The 18,007-nt window shown below is 34.8% G+C and overlaps 2 protein-coding genes across 6 annotated transcripts in view; one reads left to right on the forward strand and one right to left on the reverse strand.

The window, feature by feature from the left end:
- The window catches only part of LOC141550036 (uncharacterized), a 52,133-nt gene that overhangs the window by 26,193 nt on the left and 7,933 nt on the right, over window positions 1-18,007 (reverse strand). Inside the window, exon 1 of one of the 3 annotated variants that reach the window (XM_074280223.1) lies at window positions 231-320. The exons of the other annotated variants lie outside the window; for them this stretch is intronic. The gene's annotated coding sequence lies outside the window, so the exon portion shown is untranslated. Of the gene's footprint in view, window positions 1-230; window positions 321-18,007 lie in introns of those variants that run through there. 3 annotated transcript variants of the gene reach the window in all.
- The window catches only part of UBAP1 (ubiquitin associated protein 1), a 100,458-nt gene continuing 82,868 nt past the window's right edge, over window positions 418-18,007 (forward strand). Inside the window, exon 1 of one of the 3 annotated variants that reach the window (XM_074280221.1) lies at window positions 418-562. The gene's annotated coding sequence lies outside the window, so the exon portion shown is untranslated. Of the gene's footprint in view, window positions 563-14,217; window positions 14,574-18,007 lie in introns of those variants that run through there. The other 2 variants (XM_074280219.1, XM_074280216.1) reach the window with 2 other exon arrangements.

Genomic DNA, 18,007 nt, shown 5'->3' on the forward strand with positions numbered 1-18,007 from the left:
ATTTCAACCCAAATCTTTCTGACTCCATCTCCAGAGACCTTAATACTATACAACAGCTGTAGAAGAAATTGAGAAGGAAAAGAAAAAAAAATACAGATTCAGTTCTCCTGCTTGTATTCCCCAAAGTCATTATCCTTGAAGAAGAATGGTGACATAACTAATGAAATATCTCAAGTATCTCAAGTATCCCAACTACACAGCCCTGCCCTTCTTTAACTCTAGAGACTTACCTAGGAGTAGGAAACTGCAGCTGTTACAAGCCTCCACAATAGCAGCTGGTAATTACCAGCTGTTAAGTACCCTCTTCCTTCTCCCTACACCCGCTTTAGCCATTATGTTCTCATAATTAAACTCAGCTGTGAGCTACTCAGCTCTGTCCTTTCTAGTAGTGCTGACTCAACTCACAATTCTCAGCTTCCCCACTCTCCCTGGCCAGGGTGCTGACTTTTAAAAAAATCATATTCTCCCCAGGAACATTTCAATGGAGAGAAGAAAGGGAAAGAGGAATGGGATTATAGGAGATCAAATCTGAGAGAGTGTGAGGAATTTATGTTGCTCACAGGTATATGACATTAAATTAACTTTTAACTAGCAACAACAATATTCCATAAAAGCAAATATATGACTATTAACCTTTATAGCAATTTAGCATAGTAAAATTATATTAAAACTCTATAAAATGGTTGTAAACATTCTATACATGTTAATTACATAAGGGACTACAATGTATTATAAATTGTATGTATGTACAAAAGATGTACCATTCTGCTATGTAATAAGTTTGTCTTAAAACAAACATGCTAACTATAATAAATGTCAATTAAGTATGTTATTAGTAATACTTTCATTGCCTGAAATATAGCAAAGAGGATTTGTATGGCCTCGGTTTCTTTAAAAGGCTGTCTGTGGAATCTTGAGCAAATGCCTTATTTCATATGTTTATATAATTTCCCTAGAGAAAAAGTAGAGGCATTCAGAATTGATCTTAGAAAGACCTCTAGGTATTTTAATAAGTGGACAATACATTTTTGCCATTGTAATTGTGAAGATAGTGCTTCTCCCACTAAAAAGTACTATACATAGCAGGGTATAACATAATAGTAGGGGTACTGAGTAATAGCCCTACAGGATTTGTACACAAAGAGATTAATGATAACCTATTAATATCACACTGCCACTTTTAATTCAGGAGGAATATTAGATTAGACCACCTTCCTTAAATCATAGTTTTAAAGTGTGAAATATCAATGCCATTTAATCACCCCACTTCCATAAGAAAAACATTAGACTTAATCCTATTTGGCATCTACAAAACCAGATTGGCAGAGTTCACTTTTCTGGCCACAAGATGGTGGTATTTAGCAGCCTGAGATTTGCTGTTTCCTTCTAGAAGAGGGTTTTTCAGTTACAATAAATATGCCATTTTATTTCTCTTTCCCTAGCCCACCTCAATTAAGCAAGCTTTCTTGGGTTCCTTATATTTTAAAACCCAATCAATAAGATTTCCATCTCATTTATTTCCTTTTCAATGTGGAACAATTCCCATTAGTCTACAACCTTCTATTAACTACTCACTAGATAAATGAAAATGTATTGTTCCTGTGCCCTGTATCCCTGTAGTAAAGTTATTGAATTAATTTTTCAAATCGTTTATCTTTGAACATTACAGATTAATTTCTGTGACCTAATATAGGTGGATTTTGTTGGAGGGAATGTCTGAATTGAGGAGAAATCATATTTCCCTTTGAATGTCTGAGAACTTCTCTGGTATTCACAGAATTATAGTGGAAAAAAGCATTTAATTTAAAATCAGAAGATCTATATTCAAGCCCTAAATTTACACTTAACACTTGTGTGATCTTCAGCAAATTGCTTCTCTTTAGAACTCTGTTCCCTTCTCTATAAAATGAGATTGGAAGGCAATGTGATAGAATGTCCAGAATTGGAAGTCAGAAGACCTGGGAGTGACTCTTCCATCTGCTACTTAATAACTGTGTGACCTTGTACAAATCATTCAATGTCTCTTTGTATCAGTATTTTTATCTATAAAATTCTGTGGTGGGGGGGGAAGGGAGAAAGACCAACAGAAAGACAGAAACAGATAGGGAGAAGGAAAGAGAGACTAAGAGAAAAAGAAAGAGAAAAAAAGAGAATCAGATCACATTATCTCTATGTTATTCAACAAAACAAAATCTATGATCCTATGACATTTATTAAGCCATTTGTTATATGCTAAACATACATGATGATGGCTGAACAATCCGTCATCTGGGAGTGTGATGGAGTGTGCCCATGCTGGGAGAAGCAGCGTGCGAGGCTCCGGAGGAGCCTGGAGAGATTTACACACACGCCCTGCTGCGTGTGCAATAAATGAAATAATCCTTATTCATAAGGAGCTTACATTATAATGGAGAAGACATAATTGTGTGTGTATGCACATACATGTATACATATATGCACACAGCTTAAGTATCGAGTGAATAAAAACAAATCTGTGCAAAATGGCTAAATAGATGGTAATTTGTAATAGAGGGCATAAATAATTAGATGAGATTAGCAAAATGCTGGTGCTTGAGCTGCATCTTCAAGGAGGCAGAGGGAAAGAGGGAAGGCATTCCAAGCATGGGGAAAGGCCATTGTAAAGACATGGTGACCGAAGAGGAGATGATGTGTTTGAGGGACAGAGAGGTCAATTTTGGCTGAATTACACTTTCTTGGAGGGAGAGTTTTAAACATTTCCAATGAGGTTTTAAACTATAAATGAGGCCTACGTGGTAAGAGATGATAAAAGCTAAATAGAAAAGTTTATATTTGATCCTAGAACTAATAGGACTTCATTGGAATTAATTGAGTAAGGATTAGAAAGTCAAATGTGAGTTTACAGAAAATCATTTTGACAACAGTATATAGGATTAGCTAGAATGGGGAGAGACATGAGGCAGGAAGATCAATTAAGGTGATAGCTCTGTAAACATAGAGAAAGGTAGAGTACAAAAGACACCATAAAAACAGAAATAGCAAGATTTAGCAACTGACTGAATATGGGGGAATAAGAGTGAGGAGTCTAGGACAATGCCCAGAAGAGAGGAAAGCCTAATTCAGAATTGCAGGAACACTTAAAATTAGGGAGTGTTGTAGGGAGGTTAAGTCAGCACAGAAATCTAAAAAAGGACCAAGCAGGCCAGTAGGAGGCAAATCAAGAATGAGTAGTGTCACAAAAATTTAGAGAGAAGAGACTATCCAGAAATAGAGGAGTGGTTGATAGTGTCAAATGAAGCAGAAAGTTCAAGATGGGTGAACACAGAGGGAAAAAAAAAACACCAAAAGATGTGGCAACTAAGAAATCATTGATAAATTTGCTCATGGCTGAGGGATGAGAGTTGAGGAAGTAGGGGTAAGTAAGTATAAACAGTTTTTTAAGGAATTTGGTTGAGAGAAATAGGAGAAATATAGCATAACTTAAAGTAGGGTGAAGTGAAGAATTTTTATATTTTTTTCTTAATGGTATTTTGTTGTTTTTCCCCCAATGCATATAAAGATAGTTTTCAATATTGATTTTTAAAAGTTTTCTTAATAGTATTTTATTTTTCCAAATACATGCAAAGGTAATTTTCATCATTCACCTTTGCAAAACCTGTGTTCCAAATTTTTCTTCCTCTCCTCCCTTTTCCTTTCCCCAAGTCAGCAAGCAATCTGGTACAGGTTAAATGTGTGCAATTCTTTTATTTTTTTATTATAGCTTTTTATTTACAAGATATATGCATGGGTAATTTTTCAGCATTGACAATTGCAAAACATTTTGTTACAATTTTTCCCCCTCCTTTCCCCCCACCCCCTCCCTAGATGGCAGGTAGACCAATATAGGTTAAATATGTTAAATACAATATATGTATACATGTCCTTAGTTATTTTTCTGTGCAATTCTTTTAAACATATTTCCATATTTGTTATGCTGTGCAAGAAAAATTAGATAAAAAGGGAAAAAAGCATGTGAAAGAAAAAAACAAATGAAAAAACAAAAACAAGATAAAAATAACTATGCTTCAATCCACATTCAGTCTCCATAATTCTCTGGATGCAAATGACATTTTCCATCTCAAGTTGATTGGACTTTGTCTTGCATCACCATATTGTTGAAAAGATTCAAGTCCATCACAGTGGATCATCACAAAATCTTGTTTTTACTGTGTACAATGATTTCTTGGTTCTGCTTACTTAACTTAGCATCAGTTCATGTAAATCTTTCCAAGCTTTTCTGAGATCAGACTGATCAACATTTCTTATGGAACAATAATATTCCATTGCCTTCATATTATTCAGCCATTACAGGCATCCATTCAATTTCTAGTTCTTTGCCATTGAATAAAGGGCTGCTACAAATATTTTTGCACACGTGGGTTCTTTCCCCTCTTTTATGAATAGGGAATGATTTTTAAGAATGAGAGACTTGAAAGAACAATTAGCCCCAATGCTATATAAATTATTTGAAAAAATAGGGAATGAAGGAGTCCTACTAAATTCCTTTTGTGACACAGACATGGTACTAATACACAAACCAGGTAGGTTGAAAGTGGAGAAAGAAAATTATAGACCAATCTCCCTAATGAATATTGATGCTAAAATCTTAAATTAAGATATTAGCAAAAGACTACAGAAAATCATCTCCAGGATAATACACTATGAGCAAGTAGGATTTATACCAGGAATGCAGGGCTGGTTCAATATTAGGAAAACTATCAGTATAATTGGCCATATTAATAACCAAATTAACAACAACAAAAAAAAAGAATGAGAGGCTTGAGTGTGTTTGAAGACAAAAATGACTTCCAGTTATGAATTCTGTGATTTTATGATTTGGGTTCCACCAGATATTGTGATTTGGTATAAATCACTCTGATTTTCATAGGTCAAAAGATAGCATGAGATAATGCTGGATGTGGAGTCAGGAGAAATTTGGTTTTAAATGCTGCTCTCCACCAGGTTACCAGCCAAGTGACCTTGGACAAATAACTTTCCTTCTCTGGGCCCTGGTTTTCTGTTCTTTAAAACCAGATAACTGAACTAGAGATTCTCAGAGAAATCTGGTTCAAATCTTTCCTCTGATACTTACTAATTATATAACCATCTGAAAGTCATAAGATAATTCTAAAATTGGGGGAGGGGGAACTTCAAAAGCCAACTGGTCCAACTCCCTCATTCTACAGATGAGGAAACTGAGGCCCAGGAAGGTTAAGGGACATTCCTAAGGTTTTACATGTAATACAGGTCAGAGGTAGCATTTGAACCCAAGTCCTCTGATTTTAGAGCCAGGGTTCTTCCCACTGTTCCACACTGCCTCCTATTAAGTTACTTTAATCAGTCAACAAGCATTTATTTCACATTACTGAGTTTCTGTTTCCTCTTCTGCGAAATGAGGATAATAATACCTTTTTATTGGGACATCTGGGTAAAGACAGTAGATTAGAGTTCTGGGCTTGCCTGAATTCCTTCCTGAGTTCAAATCTGACTTCAGACACTAACTGTGTGACCCTGGGCAAATCACTTAACTCTGTTTGCCTCAGTTTGCCCATCTGTAAAATGAGCCACAGAAGGAAATAGCAAATCATTATAATATCTTTGTTAAGAAAACCCCAATGGGGTCATGAAGAATTGGATCTAACTAAAATGACTAAACAACAATGGACCTATTTTGCACAATTTTTTTGATGTAAAAAACAATGAAATGTAAAACTTTGGAGTAGACTGAATGAACTGATGCAGAGAAAAGTGAGCAGAACTAAAACAATTAACTAAATGATATTATAGAGAAAAAAATCTTTAAAAGATTTTAGAATTCTAATTATTGTTTAGTCGTTTTCGGTCATATGAAACTTTGTGAGTCATTTTGGATTTTCTTAGCAAACATACTGGTGTGGTTTGCCATGTACTTCTCTAGCTGAGGTAAAGAGGATTAAATGATTTGCCCAGGATCATACCATTACTAAGAGTCTGAGGTCAAATTTGAACCAACTCATTTGGACATTGTACTCACTGTACCACAATGACAAGCCATAAGTCTCAAAGAATAAAAATGAAACACATCCCTCATCTCCTGACAGAGAATTGATAAATTAAAAAGGCAGAAAGAGACACACAATTTTTGTGAGAATGTGGCTAATGTAGACATTTGTTTTACTTGGCTATGTACATATATATTGAGAGCTTTTAAAAATGTTTTGCTTGATGAGAAATGGGAATAACAGACTGATATACTTGTTACTTGAAAAAAAGGATTTTTTATGGTAATCTAATGTAGTATATATAAAAAAGTGCTCTATAAACTTAAAATATGTATACAAATGTCAGCTCTTGGATTTTCCAGTTTGTGATCTGGCTATCACTTTGAGAAACTTCAAGCCAAAGTATGTGTTTGATGATGAGCTATTCAGGGGCTGGGCAGTCAGTAGCTCTGAATATTGGTGGTAAAAAGTAGAAGACTCTTCCTACTTTGTACTTTTCTAAACTGATTCTAGATCTATGAGACCTTTGTTGATGGTCTGATGCCCAACTTATGACTTATTTCCCTACAATCCTCCTAAGGCTAAATATCAATGAATCTCCTCAGAAGATATATAATAATTCCAAGAATTTCATCTTTGTCATGCCAGAGGTTTCTATTTCGATAACTCTTCCATCCTCATTCTCTTTTAGCTGACAATAATAGCTAATAAAATGTTCTAAAAAAAAAGTAAATAATATATAGTGCTTAATGCAAGGCACCATACTAAGTACTTAACAGTCATTTTCTCATTTGATCCTTGCAACAATTCTGGGAGTTAGGTGCTATTATTATACCCAATTTACAATTGAGGAAATTGAGGCAAACAGAGAACAAATGACTTGGCCAGAATCACATAGCTAGTAAGTAACTGAGACTGGATTTGAACACCTTATTTTCCTGAATCCAGACTTAGCACTCTGTCTACTATACCATATAGCTGCCTAGTAACCCATGGGCTGGACTTAATCTTTTTGACAACCAAGTTTGGGATGTCTTCTCTTAGCTCCAACTGGGAGATAGGAGATATAGATTCTAATCTATGTCCCGTAATTAATTAGTTTTATGAATCTACGCAAATCATTTCCCCTCTCTCAGACAGAATTTATAGGATTAGAGAATCATAGAGATAAGAAATGATCAACTAAGAGGTTCTTAATATTTTTGAGTATCCCTTTAGCAGTTTAATGAAGGCACTTCTTGAAATGCTTTCAAATGCACAAAAAATTACATAGGACTTAAAGAAAGCTAATTGTATTGAAATACAGTAATCAAAATACTAAGAAAATAAGTTCATAGATGCCAGGTTAAGAATTTCTGATTTTGATCATCCCCTTCATTTTACAGAAAAAGAAACAGTTCTAGCAAGAAGAGACTTTTCTGAAGTCACAATTAGCAAATGTGCAGCTGGGCTTCTGGCTTCAGATCCAGGCTCTTCCCATTATGTTTTACTGCAAACTCAGTTTGTAAAGTAAGCAGCAAAATTTCATAGTTTTAGAGCTGGAAGAGATTTTAGATCTCTAAAATCATTGAGTTCAGCTTTCTCATTTTATAGATAAATTAAAACACAAAGAGATAATGCTTTATAATATTATATATAATGATGATCTTATTCTATGGCATAATCAAGCCCATATCCTAGTGCTTCTATGGGAAAAGGGAAAGGTATAAGCGTTTATATAGCACCTACTTAGTACTATGCACTATGCTAAATACCACTCTTTTTTGTATGTAAATACAAGTAAGTTATTTTTCATATTTCTGATCTTCTTCATAAACTTCACTGACTTCATAAAAATGCTACTTCTCTGGCAGAGCCATTATGAAGAGAAACACTTTAGAAATCTTTTTTTTTTTTTCCCCTGAGGCTGGGGTTAAGTGACTTGCCCAGGGTCACACAGCTAGGAAGTGTTAAGTGTCTGAGACCACATTTGAACTAGGGTCTTCCTGAATTCAAGGCTGGTGCTCTATCCACCTCTTTCCCATTGTAACCACCATGCAACAGATCACCATGCATCAGATTAAGATGCATGACTATATCACCATGTAACAATAGTCACTGTGGGGTCACCACTCTCAGGGTGCCATTGCAGTGGTCCTCCTCTTCTGGGGCTTGCCTTCTTGTCTTTATCCCTTGTAGAAACATGAGCCAAATTCTGAGGGACAGGACATCATTTCTCCAGTACTACTATACCTGTCTTGTTCCCTCTATTGCCTTCCCTCCCAAGAGAATTTTTATTAGATGTGAGAATGATAGCCTCTTACAACCCTGAACTTCAGTGCTTTGTGTAATAATAGAGTACATTTACAGAGTACTTTAAGATTTCTAGGGGCAGCTAGGTGTCGTAGTGGATAGAGCACCAGCCTTGAATTCAGGAAGACCCTAGTTCAAATGTGGTCTCAGACACTTAACACTTCCTAGCTGTGTGACCCTGGGCAAGTCACTTAACCCCAGCCTCAGGGGGGAAAAAAAAAAAAGATTTCTAAAGTGTTTCTCTTCATAATGGCTCTGCCAGAGAAGTAGCATTTTTATGAAGTCAGTGAAGTTTATGAAGAAGATCAGAAATATGAAAAATAACTTACTTGTATTTACATACAAAAAAGATTCTAATTCAGGCCTCAATTTAATTTGAAGGTATGCTGGAACCAGTTCAAACCAGCTCAAACCACTTGTTAAATTTTCATATGAATATTTACATCTTGGAAATCAACAGATGCTACAAATTAGGATTGTTTTGCTGACAGGCTAGACTTAAGGATATCATTCTCACATCTAATAAAAATTCATTTGGGAGAGAAGGCAATAGAGGGAACAAGACAGGTATAGCAGGACTGCTGAAGCAAATATTAAGCTCTTCCCCAGAATTTGACAGAACCTCATTAAGAGGTAGTGGGAAACAGGAGGGGATAAACACCTGTAACTTTTACCTACAGCTCTATTATTATAAAATCTCAAGTCGCAATTAAGGCTTTAGTTTAAAGCTATATTCCCATGGAAGTGTCTTCACTCAGTTAATTCCACACAAGAAGATAGAATGACGGGGAGTGGGGGGAGAGGGGAGGAGGAAAGTAGGAAGGTTTTATACAGGAAAGGTATGAGCAAAAGCATGGTACGAGAAAACTGTGATAAGGATTCTTTTTTCTTTTTTTTTTTTTCTTTTTTTTTTTTTTAGTTTTTTTAATAATTATTATAGCTTTTTATTTACAAGATATGTGCATGGGTAATTTTTCAGCATTGACAATTGCAAAACCTTTTGTTCCAATTTTTCCCCTCCTTTCCCCCACCCCCTCCCCAGATGGCAGGTTGACCAATACATATTAAATACAATATATGTATACATGTCTATACAGTTATTTTGCTGTACAAAAATATGATGATAAGGATTCTTAAGTGGCTGATCATCCAGATTGTGACCAGATGTCAACAATTTCCTAAATTTTGAAAAAAAAGAAAAAAAAAAGAATAATCAATGAACCATCCATATCCATAGTCCTCACTTCTTTAATAGAAGAGGAATAGAAGTATAAAGAAAAACAATTCTGAAAGATTTTTTAAAATCTCTAATCAACTCAATGACCAGGTGGAATTTCAGAGGACCAGTGGATAAGCAATACTACCCACTTCCTGACAGAGTTGATGGACTCAAGATGCAAAATGAGACATGTTTTCAGATTTGGATGATTTTGGTATTTGTTTTGCTTGACTATGCATATAAGCATATGTTTTGTTTTGTTAAGAAAGATTTTGTTTTTCTTTCAAAACAAGGCAAGAACTAGTGATAAGATTGCCACAATGAAAAGAAAAAAAAAATTAAGATTGTCATTGAAACATTTTTTTAAAATCAGTGATCAGCCCCATAATGTGTTGCTACCTTAACATAGTTATAATGAAATAAAATACACAAAGGAGAACAAAAAGATCATCAGTAGGAAACAGATAAAAAGAACATCATGAATTTGTTACAACTGGAAAGCAGAAGCAAGTTTTGCCAGCTGCAAATTCACAGCTGCATGTACAAGTCTCTTTTTCTGTTTTGTTTTGTATATAAAAATGCTTATCTTGTTGGCAGTTCATTAAGTTCAGAAAAAAAAAAAAACATTTTTAAAAAGCAGTGAGTGGTTTTCCTATTCCTTTCTGAGTCTTAGTTAGAACAAAGAGATTCTTTGCTAGAGGCATCAAATTATTTAGAGCTCAGAACAGTACACAGCCTAAACTAAACTTTTTGGGGTCTCTGTCAACAGAGCGTAGGGTGGCAACCCTTATACTTCCCTATTTTAATATCCAATAGTTAAACTATATCTAGGCATTATCCAAACAGGAGCTACTGTCTCTCAATAAAACTGTCTTTTCCTCAGCACTGGTTAGAGTGCTACATTGGAAGAACATACTGTACCTTGGATTCTAGAATTCTGGGAATTTGGGATACCACATCCTGGGATTCTAGGTGGATCTCTGCCATTAACTGTCCATGTGACTTCAGGAAAGATTCATCTTATCTCTGGATCTCAAATTTCCTCATTTGTCAAACAAGAGAGATTAGATGATCTCTAAGATTCTTTCCATCTATGAAATTCTGTGAATAACCTGAAGGGTAGTGAATAGGATTATCAGACACCTCACTAAAATCATAGCACCCAGAGGTTTGTGTGCATTTGCAAATATATTTCATGTATACATATGTAAAATAACTCATAAGACAAAAAAAACCCTTTCCAACTTAAGTAAATAAAGCTTGATCAACATGTAGACTCTATTGTTCCCTTGATTAATAAAATGCATCAGAGAGGATTGGTGACTAAGCAAAGAAGCCAAGAAACCACAACATTAAATGTGAAAAGATGCAAAGTATCTCCCACTCTTTTATTTCCCTCTGTCTATCTGTGTATTGGTCTCTGTTTCTGTCTTTGTCTCTTACTCTTCCTCAATACACACACAGTGCTTCAATCTTCCAACATTCTTCTTCCAAAAACTTTCCAATTACCTGAATATATAGGAACTCCTATAACAATCCTTCCCAACATAAATTGTTTTTTTTCTTTCTTTTTTTTTTTTTAACATTTCCCTCTCCTTCCTTACTTCCCCTTCCTTCAGACAATAAGCAATCAGATATAGGTTATACATGAGCAATGATATAAACATTTATATTTTAAATCATTTTGTACAAGACTCAAAAGAAAAAATGCAAGTGGAAAATAGCATATTTCAATCTGTATTCAATCAATATTAGTTTTTTTCCTCTGGAAGCAGATAGTATGCTTCATCATTAGTCCTTTGGGAATGTCTTGCATCATTGTATTGCTGAAAACGGCTAAGTCACTTGCAATTCTTCATCAGCAATATTGCTGTTACTATGTACCTCATTCTTCTTCTATTTACTTCACAATGTATCATTTCATGTAACTCTCTCTCCAGGTGTTTTTGAAATTGTTCTGCATGTTTTCTTATAGAATAATATTCCATTGTAATCATATACCATAGCTTGTTTAGTTATACCCAATTGATAAGCATCCATTACATTTCCAATTCTTAGCCACCACACAAAGAGCTGATATAAATATTTTTGTATTATAAGTCCCCCCCTTTTTTGGATATATCTGGGGATCTAGACCTAGTAATGGTACTATTGCTTCAAAGTGTATGCAGAATTCTACAACCCTTTGGACATAGTTTCAAATTGTTCTTCAGAATGAATGGATCAGTTTACTCTACCAATAGTGCATCAGTTTTACCACATCCCCATCCAACATTTTCCTTTTTTGTCACACTCTATTTCTTAGCCATTACTAGATTGCTTTGATAAATACTGCTTTATAATACAGCTTGATATATGGGATAGCTAGACTATCTTTTTTTGCATTCTGATTTCTGCTTCTGCTTTATGGGTGAGTTCATCCCATTCATAATCATAACTGTGTATTTTCCTTCATAACATTCATCCTTCTTACCTCCCCCTTCCTTGTCCCCAAAAGTTACTTACTTTTGATCATCACATTCTCTTTTTATTAGTTGCCTTCTCTCTTCTATTATCCCTGTTCCTTTATACTTCCTTATAGGGTAAGATGGATTTTATTTCCAACTGAGATTGTATAATATTCCCTCTTTGAGCCAATTTTGATGAGAGTGAGGTTTAAGATTAGTCCACCATTCCCTCCATCTTCCCCTCTATTATAATAGCTCTTTCATGCCTCTTTTATATGACATAATTTATCTTATTCAATCTCCTCCCTCCTTCCAATGAAATTTTGGGGTTTGAGGATATCATCCCATTAAAATCATCTTATATACAGTTCTTGTCTATATATACTCCTAAATGCTCTTATAGTAATAACTCTTACAAGTAACAAATATTATCTTGCCAGATAGAAAAATAAACAATTCACTCTTAATTTCTTACATTTTCTCTTATTTCTTTTTTTACCTTATTATGTTTCCTTTAAATCTTATATATGAAGGTCAAATTCTTTATTCAGTTCTGGTCTTTTATTAGAAATGCTTCAAAATTCTCTATTTTGTTAAATTTCCATTTTTCCCCTGAAAGATAATTCAATTTTACTAGGTTGGTGATTCTTACATAATAATTCCCTTTTGCCTTCTAGTATATCATATTTCAAGTCTTCCCATTGTTCTTTAATGTGGAAACTGCCAAATCCTGTATAATCCTGATTGCAGCTCCATGATAATTTGTACTTTCTTCTTGATTTGAGAGTTCTGGAATTTGGTTATGATGTTTCTAGCAGTTTTCATTTTGGGATCTCTTTCAGGTGGTAAATGGTGTATTTTTTCAATTTCTATTTTGTCTTTTGGTTCTAATTTATCAAGGAATTTTTCATTGGTAATTTCTTGAAACTTTTTTTTTTCCTTTTTAGAATCAAGGTTTTCCAGGTAGTTCAAGAATTCTTGTAGTATGTCTCCTGGATCTGTTTTAATTCTTTTGTTTTTATTTTGTTTTGGGTTTTTGTATATCAATTGTTTTATTATTTTTATTTATAACATTTTTTCTTAATAGTATTTTATTTTTTAAATACAAATATAATTTTCAACATTCATTTTTCCAAAAATGTTCCAAATTTTTCTTCCTTCTTCCCTTATCTCGCCCCTTCCCAAGACAGCAAGCAATCTGATATAGGTTAAATATGTGCAATCCTTTAATATTTCCACATTTGTTATGTTGTGTAAGAAAAAGCAGACCAGAAAGGAAAAGACAAATAAAAACAAAAAGGAATATACTATGCTTTGATCTACATTCAGTCTTCATAGTTCTTATCTCTGAATTCAGATGGCACTTTTCATCCCGAGCCTACTGGAATTATCTTGAAAAGTCAAATACATCATAGTTGATTATCACGTAATCTTGTTACCATGTATAATGTTCTCTTGGTTCTGCTTGATTCACTCAGCATCGATTCATATAAATCTTTCCAGGTTTTTCTGAAATCAGTCTGCTCAGTGGATCTATTTTCCAAGTCAGTTTTTTACTGAAGAATTTCACTTTTTCTTTCTTCTTTCCTTCCTTCCTTCCTTTCTTTTAATTTTGTTTTATCATGTCATAGAGTCATTAGTTTTTACTTGTTCAATTCTAATTTTTAAGGAATTATTTTCTTCATTGAACTCTTGTACTTCCTTTGCCATTTGACCTATTTTATTTCTAGGAAGTTATTTTCTTCAGTAAAATTTTATATATCTTTTCCCATGGTATTGACTCTTTTTTTATGATTTCTTGCAGTACCCTCATTTCTTTTACCAATTTTTCATCTATAATTTGATTTTTTAAATCATTTTTCAGCTCTTTAGGAATTCTTTTTGGGTCTGAGACCAAATTACATTTTTCTTTGAGGTCTTATATATATAGTCCTTTTGACAGTATTGTTCTCTTCTAAGTTTGTGTTTTGGTCCTTCCTATCATCACCTATTTAATTTCTATCATCAAGCTCTTTTTTGTTTGTTTGTTTTTGTTCATTTTTTTTGGCCTTGGTGTTTTTATGTGACAGTTGGGCTCTGATCCTGCACTGTTCCAAGCTTTTTGTGCTGGGCCTCTGGGTCTTACTGTGACCTTTCACTAGGCTTCAGGAATTAACTGCTTGCTTTCTCTGAAGGATAGTCTTCTCTTCTGGGGGATGGACCTCCCCTGGATGTGGGGTTTACTTGCTGATCTACTCCAAGAATGGGGCCCTGCTGCTGGGTTGCTATGGAAACAGGCTCTATCTGCTGTTAGGCCCAGAATGGGGTCTTACCGTGGGCCATCCCCTTCATTACTGGCCAACAATGGGGTCAAGGCCTCCCTGGCGACTTGTACTGGGCAAGAGGTCGCTGGGATGGGACCTTGCTTTGCTGCACAGACTGCTTATTTGTCTCAGAAGCAGGGCATGGATGATGGATTGCCTTAGGCTCAAAGTCTGGTGCAGGCCCCTTGCTCTAAGGCTGGTTGCTGCTGTAGCTGTTGCTGCTGGACCTCTCTCCTCAGCAGTGAGACAGACCTTTCTTGCTGAGCTGACAAGCTGCTTCTTGGATCAATTAGATCAATACATCAATTCCAAGGTAGTTTTCTAGTTACTTGAAGGGGAATATGGGAGAGCTTTCGAAGAGTCCTTCCTCACTCTGCCATCTTGGAATTGGAAGTCTCAACATAAATTGTTAGCATTCAACTGTACCATACAATGCACATACAATATACAATTAATTACACAATCAATATACATTTAATAAGCGTTTACTATGTATACTGTCCTAAGTACTGGGGATTCAACAAAAGGAAGGCACTAGAATTTAGAGGGATTGAGGAAAGTGGGATTTTAGCTAGAAGGGAATCAGGGAAGCCAGGAAGTAGAGATGAAGAGAATTCCATGCTTGAGGAACAGCAAGTGAAAATGCTCAAAGTCGGAAGGTGGAGGGTCTTGTTTGAAAAATAGCAAAGAGAAAACAACTCTTTGGTTACGTATACATATATTGTATTTAATTTATACTCTAACATATTTAACATATATTGGCTGACCTGCCTTCTGGGGAGGGGAGGGAAGGAGGGGAAAAATTGGAACAAAGATTCAAAGGCAATTGTCAGTATTGTAAAATTACCCATGAATATATCTGGTAAATAAAAAGCTATAATACAAAAAAAAAAAAAAAAAAAAAGAAAGAAAGTACATTTAGAAGAATTATACATGTTTAATCTATATCAGATTGATTGCTATCTTGGAGAGGGGGCAGTAGTAAGGAAAGAGAAAAATTTGGAACACAAAGTTTTGCAAAGATGAATATTGAAAATTATTTTTGCTTGTATTTGGAAAAATACAATGCTATTAATTTTTTAAGTGATAGTTATTCCATAAAAATACAAAAGAAATAAAAGTATATAAAATACTAAGATATGAGAAAGAGAGAGGTCAGGATGGTGGGGCAGGTTAAATGCTACACAGGCATGACATTTATGTTAGAATTACATGACTCTAGCCTTAAGGCATGTGATGAATATAATATATAGCATATAATCAATAGCAAAGACACAAATCTCAATATAGTGTAAACCATCTAGTATCACACGACAAGAGTTATATTTACTAGCAAAATACATAGATCATATGCAAAAAGCAACTTGTTTAACATTGTATAATATTTCATAAAATCACATGTAGCAAAAATGTTTAATATGGCCATATACAGCAAACACATAAGTCAAATGCCACACATTACATATATTCCAAATGCACATATTATGTATCCTAGGATGATTGGGAGCACTTGGCTTCAGAGGTCAGCACTTCTTTCATTTGTCCTGGATGATCCTATGTGAGTTTGGTCACTGATTAACAGAACTTGGCACTTGTGGATAGCTTGAATTGTTTATTAACCTTCTCATACATACTAGCCTGTGATATCTTTAATCCTGGGCTTGTACCTATCATTGACTCAAGACTCTAAGAGGGGCACCTCTCCACTATCTCCATAGTTGGAGTATATTCTGGCAAGCCATATATGACTTTGCCTCTCTTAATACCTTTAGTTGTAGGATGCTCTTGGCAATTTCAGCTAGTAATCTATATCTTTTCCTCTAAGATATGGATAATTAGAGGAAATATCTTGGGCCTGATTGGGAATAATTAAGCTACATGGCCTTAATGATTTAAAACCTAAATGTAGCCATTGGTCATAGAACCACTGGTTCCCAAGAGGGAACGAACTAAATTCACTAAGACCTGTTTTGAGGGGGAGTTTATATAAAATGGTGCAAAGAAAGGAGAATAGTTCTTCAGGTCGGGAAACTTATTTATTTATATGACTATTGTAAGTAATCTAATTATATGACTATTTTTAATCAAAATATATCCTCATGAAAGGAAACTTGGAATGCTGTACTTGTATATCCTGAGCATTTATATTTAGTAAAATAATAATTTCTTTAAAAATTATCTGAGCATTGATACAATCTCTTCAGATTCTGGACTGCATTTTAGGTCAATTAGCATCTGGCTAAAAATATTTTCAAATGCCCATTTTTCAGAATCATTGCTTGTGACCTATATTCAGAGAAGAAAATACAAAATAGAAAAGCCTGGACTTAAGGCCCAGTCTTGGGCTCATCTATACAAATACGTATTCTCAGTGATAATATATTCATAGCCAACATGTTCTCAGATGAGAAAGAAGTCTCTCCTCTCGCTAGAAATCCAAGGGACTGCTAGCAAAGTTCCACGTGGTATACTTAATAGATAGGAAGATAGAATTCATCTTTTTTTATTGCCTATTGATCAGAGGATTCTTCCTGGCTCTTCCCTAATAATCCTTATTTTAAAGATACAATAGTCACAGTGACTAATAAGGAGCCATTGCTTATCTACAGCTTTTTAAAACGGCCAATGGGCTATAAAATTGTGCATACTTTTTGATCTAGCAATACCACTACTGTGTCTATACCTCAAAGAGATTTTAAAAACAGAAAGGAGGGAAAGGCCTATTTTTATTTAAAAAAAAAAATTATAGCAGCTTTTTTTTGTTGTATCAATGAATTGGAAATTGAGGGGATTGCCCATCAACCACCTATTTGCAAAGAAGCAAATTTAATTTTAATGTCAGGAAAACAATTTGAGCAAGGTGGAATGGACTGCTTAAAGGGGTAGTGAATTTCTTCTCACTGCAGGTCTTTGAGCAAAGTTGGATTAAATAATGTCTGAAATACCAGGTGAGATAGTACAAGCCAGAAGCTAATTTGCAGAAGTTACTCTGCCTTTCCATTTCCCTCAACTGTATAGCTAGATCCATGAGAATGGATACCCTTATTGTGAATGCCATGAGCTACATTTTTCCTTTCTCATTTCAATAGAAATTATTTGTGCTATAAAAATATTTATGGTTTTTCTGAAAAGTGCCAGGTTCTACTCTATGTTAAATGTGTTAATGCAAAAAGGATATGAAAGGGACAGCTAGGTGATGCAGTGAATAGAGCACTAGCCCTGAAGTCAGGAGGACCTGAGTTCAAATATGACCTCAGACACTTAACACTTCCTAGCTGTGTGACCTTGGGCAAGTCACTTAACCCCAATTGCCTCAGCAAAAAAAAAAAAAAGAATATGAAACCATGTTTGGCAGATTGAGAACTCTTTTACCGTGGACAATTAATGTGCATGTATGTACACACATAAATCTTTTTAATGAGACTATAAGTCTTCCATAAGCATATAGTATCCTAGATCATCAAAAGTCATTCAGTCAAACTTCCTTATTTTTACAAACGAAATAACTGAAGTCCAAGTAGATTTGTGTGTATTCAAACAGCTTGTGAGGGTCAGAAGGAACTAAAACCCAAGCAGTCTGCTTACTGAGCCAATTCCTCTTGCACAATATTACTCTACTTCCTCAGAAGAATTTTTCTCTAATCAAATAGTTTTCAAATTTCTTCCCTGGTCTTACTCCCAAAGTATTCCAAATGTTCCCTCTCATATTGCAATGCTTCTACTCAGGGGATCATCCCATGGCCCCAT

This window comes from Sminthopsis crassicaudata, chromosome 1, assembly GCF_048593235.1.
Source record: "Sminthopsis crassicaudata isolate SCR6 chromosome 1, ASM4859323v1, whole genome shotgun sequence".
In the NCBI taxonomy this organism is placed as follows: domain Eukaryota; kingdom Metazoa; phylum Chordata; class Mammalia; order Dasyuromorphia; family Dasyuridae; genus Sminthopsis; species Sminthopsis crassicaudata.